Source organism: Falco peregrinus, chromosome 2 (assembly GCF_023634155.1).
Source record: "Falco peregrinus isolate bFalPer1 chromosome 2, bFalPer1.pri, whole genome shotgun sequence".
Classification (NCBI taxonomy): Eukaryota; Metazoa; Chordata; class Aves; order Falconiformes; family Falconidae; genus Falco; species Falco peregrinus.
This window is the reverse complement of record NC_073722.1, coordinates 5,285,822-5,291,168: the sequence shown is the minus strand read 5'-3', so window position 1 is coordinate 5,291,168 and position 5,347 is coordinate 5,285,822.

The window sequence follows — 5,347 nt, the reverse complement described above, 5'->3', positions numbered from 1 at the left end:
ACCCCCCACAAGCCTCCTTCTTAAACAACTTCAGCCCTCAGCACAGTCACTCACAAGGGTACTGCGCTCAGCCCCAAGCACCAGTCCCACCAGCTGCTCCCAGCAAATTCCCTGCGCCAAGGCACCTGCGTAGGGCTTGACCCTCCCTCAGAGTTTCTCAGAAGACCACCGGCCACTGCACACAGCTTCACAGCCCCCACAGCCACCCCCCCCACAAGAGAAGGCGCGCAAACCGCCACCGGCCCTTTAACACCCACCGCCGCCGCGCCCCGCCCCCGCCGCCGCCACAGCTCTCTTCTCGCGAGATTATACGGCCGTCCGGAAGCGCGTGCAGGCTGTTGCTCCTCCATGTTGTAGCTCATCGTCATTTTCCCGCCTTCTGGCGTGTCTCCTCATGGCCACCCGCGCCACGGGAAGCTTTCGCAGGTACGTGGTGTGGTTTTAACTGTATAGGGCCTTTTGTGTTTAGTATAGTATGGTAGTAAAAGCTATGGGTGTGTGCGGTGTTTCTACTTGAAAATAGTTTGGGTTGTTTGTTTTGGTTTTTTTTTGTTTGTTTGTTTGTGTTGTTTTGCTTTTTTTTTTTTTTTTCCTCGCCTCTGTTCTTTTTTTAAAAGCCGACCGGTTATTTCTGGTAAAAGAAAAATGGTTATGGTCCTTGAGAAATGTTTCTTACATTTCCTTTAATTTTGTAGCTCTGTGATTGTGGATCTGATCTAATTTAAAATCATAACTAAAATACCCAAACTGTTGGCCTAAATGGACAGCTATTTTGCATGTTTTTCTTCATGTTTGGTTCTCTATCTTAATGCCCAAATTGTTGAAGATATTGAGAAACTGTTTGAATACAGAATAGTTATGTAGGGCTTTGTGGTGTTTCTTTCTGTGTACTCAGCTGTAAAATAATTCTGCTTACAAAAAGCGCGAGAAGTTCTGCGACTGTTTATTCTTGGCTTTTCTTGAGGGGCTAATGATTAATTTTTAAGGTTTCACACCTCCCCCTTAAAAACTTAATACAGGTCTGAGTACTTCAGAGTGGAATGAGTAGCTCCTTGATGACTGTTACTAAGCTGTTGTTTTACTAGCTATCATAATAGCTGTAAGGAAGCAGTCAGGTTAGGCAGTAAAGGCTTGTTTGGGAGAGTATTTTATCTTGTTTCATAGAAAGGTGCCAGTACTCTCTTGCTTTATAGTTGGTTTTCTCTTGTCAACTTTTTTGACCGTTTTTTTTTTTTTTTAGCAGTTGTGTGCCAAGACTAAAACATTGGCTTCTGTTAGAAAGCATTAATTTTTTAACCTTTTACCTTCATATTAAAAGTTTGAATCTAGTAGCCATATGAGGGGCTAAAATTATGAGAAACTTAAATATGGAGAAAGCATATAGCTATTGTTTGGGGTAATGAGCTGCGCCAGTTCCTATAATCAGTTTGCTTTACTTTCTGCAAAATGAGGGAAGTGAGCTTTTTGGTATATTTAAGGAAAAGTTAAACATCTTAACCCATGGAGAAATTGAGTTTCTCAGTGAGAACTTAGTGGGTGTTGCTGCAGTGTTAAAATGGAGTGGCTGTTCTAGTCTACCATAAAGCAGAGCATTTAACTTGGCGATATTTGTTCCTTGTGGAAATGAGTTCAGCTGTTCACTGTAATAACTGCTCAGTAGTATGCAAGTTCTAGAGTGCTAATAGCTATGAAAGCTTGTTTTCAAACCATAAAATCTCTGGACCTTGTGAGTAGGTGTGATTAAAAATGTAACTTGCTAAAAGTGAATACTGTGGTGTGAATGAAGAAAGCTTGTTTCTGCCCAGTTTCCTCCTACTTCCTGATTTTTCAAGTTATGCAGCTGTGTGATTTTTACCTTGTTTTTTTACCATGCCTTCCTGATTATGTTGATGATGAACTTGAATAGAGTCTTATTCCTCCTTAGAAGGAGAAAAGCCTTATGAATGAAAAGTTATATGTATTACCACATTAAGTTTTTCGTTTGCTTGCCCTGATAATTTGTCATCTACTTTCAAATGTTTTTATTGAAATTAATAACTGAGAAATTATTTCTGTGAGTTTCACTTCAGTGCTAAATTGAATTAGTCATAAAGACTTTGAGCTGGATTGAGAACATAGTCAAGATGTCTTTTTTTTTTTTTTAAACAAGTGTGGCTTGTATGCTCGCTACTGAGGACAAGAACTGCTTCAGTATGTCTTCTAGACTTTTTAAAAACTTTTTATTGCTGTCATAATATTGGATTAAAGACAGCAGAGTCAAATAAAATACCACTAATTGGATGCTTACCAAAATAAAGTAATCCAAATACTGAAGAAAAAAAATCTTGCAAAGAACAAGGCTAGACTTCACACTAATAAGAACTTAGTACAGATAAAGTCACTGTAATTTGTCAAAGTTGTAGCAAGAACTACAGTTGACTTGACCCTGGGTAAAGCATCTGTAGACAGAATGTAGTTACGCCACTGTGAACTAGCTGTATATTCTGTGGCAAACGTGTTTTAAAAACTAGTTGATTATTGCTGGTAAACTGCTCTCAGTGCCTGTGGCTGCTGAGTAGTTGAGAGAACGTTTTATGCTTTTGTGGCGCTTGTAACAAAAGTGATGGAAGACTAGCAGAACACTAACTGTTCTACTGTGGCGAGTTAGTGAAAATGCAAGCTATGCTTGGCTCGTAAATAAGGTAGAAGTTAGCCATCCAGACTGATCTTGGCATAACTCCTCTGCCTAGTGCTGCTGCGCAAGGCATGTGAGTTAAGAGTGCAGCCTATTATGTAGTAGTTAATTCCTAGTGGAATGGAAAATGAGCTGGGGTTATTTGTACAGTTTTATTGGTGCAAGGCTAGAGGGGAGTTTGTTTCTCATGGAAGGTGTATCAACTTTGGCAAAGGTAGAGAACTTTAATTTCTCAAGAAAGCCTTATATCTTTAATAGTTTATTTTTGAGGAAATAGTGAACTGTTTCAGTGCAGATTTTGAAGTGTGGTGTATGTGTAAAAATACCAAGCCAATCAAGTATCAACTAGATGCCAAGCTAAACTACAGTTACAAGCACATCTACTGGAAGAAATGTAAAAGTGACCTTTCAAGAAACAACTGATAAGTGAAAAGTCTCTGTAGTAGCACTTAAGAGTAGGTGGTTTTAGATAGTTCTGGATGCCTGTGGCTTAACTGAAAATTTTCTTGATTCTTCTGGAATACTGTTTCAGTCATACATCTGCAACAAAGTTAGTTAGCTGCCTGCTTTGCACTTCTTGGGGGTATGGTCTTGGCGTTACAATTGTGTTGGTACAGTCCACAGTGAGGACTGGAGACAGCAAAGATTGAAACTACAGTTGTACAATAATTGCAAGTTAGATGTGATAGGATAAGAAGTGAAGTCTTAGAATTTGCCTTAGTATCTACTGACAGAGATGGAGACAAAAGCAGACGTTGCAGTCCTCGTAGCCTCAGGTAGTCCGCTTCTGTTTAGCAATGTAACTAAATACTACAAGTAACTCTTCCTAATACACTGCTTTCATTAATCCCTTCTTTTGAACATCGCCTGTCTCCTAGGAACTACCCATTTAATACATTGTTGGGGAGGGAAGAGATGGAACAAAGATCCAGCTCTTAAGTTAAGGAATGCAGTTCTGGGCAAGAGAAATGTAAAGTGTCTTTTGTAGTATAAATGGGATTTCAACACAAGGGGCTGCAAGCTTCAGCTGGTTTACTGACAAGGTGTTCTTAACTAGGATGAAGTGCTACAAGTAGTCTGTCTGCTCTTCCTGTAGTTACCCATTCTGCAGTTACATTCCTTGTTAACTCGGAGGAATTTTTATCTAGAGTGACCTCAGAGCATCTTAGTTAAAGGGAAAACTGATGCAGCAGAAACAAAGCTGGGAGGAGAGCAAGTGTTAGGTCCGGTGCTTCTGTTGTGTGAATTGGGAGGTAAAGATGCTTCTGAGGCAGGACAGTTTTACGCTTGTGTAACGTTCTGTTCCAGACTTTTTTTGTTATCCTTTTTCTCTCAGAGATGGCAACAGCTTGCAAGTCCTTCCAAGGACCTGTCAAATTTGAAATAGGCAGTGAAGATATTGGTGCTTTTTCTGCCCTAGACAGCTGCTTGCCTTGTGCCTTACGGTATTCACCTGGGACTAATAGTAAGTAGTGGGGTATCATGAACAACTGGAAGCTTGCACAATAATGTTATTCAAACCAATGTGCTATTGCCAATATAAACTCAAATATATTTAATGCTATCGTAATTCCCTAGCAGCCTTCCAAATTGGCTGGTAGACTCTGAAAGCCCTCTTTATTGTGACTTTGTGAAATCCTGGCATATTAGACTAAATAAATGGATGTTGTGTTCTTAAGCTTTTTAAAGGAGATTAAAATCTGTCAACTTTGTTGTCTACAGTGTAGCCTTGCATGGGCCCGCATGTTATACTTGAATGTGCTAGTGAGAATCACTCAGATTGGAAAAAATTACAGTCCCCTGGGGATGTGAGCACCTCTTAGGTTTTCATTCTTTAATCTCAAACTTGTACTTTTTATTTATTCATTGAAGTAGCGGCTGTTTTTTTGACACTTTTCATTTTGACACATAGGATACCAGCACAGACCTCTACTCAAGGCATTGCATTCCAGTAGTGTTGAAATCTGGCTGCCATGTATATTGTGTACTTTGAGGCTGGGTCCTATGAATAATTTCCAGAAACGCTATATTTAGGAGTAGGATTCTAGTTCCAACAGCTATTTAACTTTTTGAATGATGAGTGCTATGAAAATAACTGAGAATTATTTAGAAGAGCTTGCCATTTAAGAGCTACACAACTCAGTATTTAGTAGCCTAAGGGTATGGGGGAAAAAGCTTGTTTGTGGAACTGACATTGCAAGACAAGGCTACAGCAGAGAGAGGAAGCAGCTAATTCTTCACTATAAATGCAATGCAAATAAATCTGTCTATGCTTTTTCTTGAAGCCCAACTACTGCTTTCCAACCTAGCTCTGGTAATGTTCCAAGTCTGCAAGCAGGGCTAGTTCCTATGCAGAATTGAATCAGCTGTAGGACTGATGCTTCAGATAGCAGCAGTATGTTGGTGCCACTAGCTTTTAGCCTGTTAACACACTAGTTGGTATTTTTCAAGTGCCCTTCAAGTAGCGTGTAACATTTTTAATGGAAAACAGTGTTGAGCCCACAAAAATAATGGAATGGGGAAAAAAATACCTCATTTTTACTCTGTTAAATATTCATAACATTTACTTGATCAATGCTTCTTTCAACTCAGCAACTTGCAAACTTACAATAAATCTTGCTTTAACTGGAAGCAATTATTTTTTTAACAGCCAAAGCTGCTAGAATCATATGA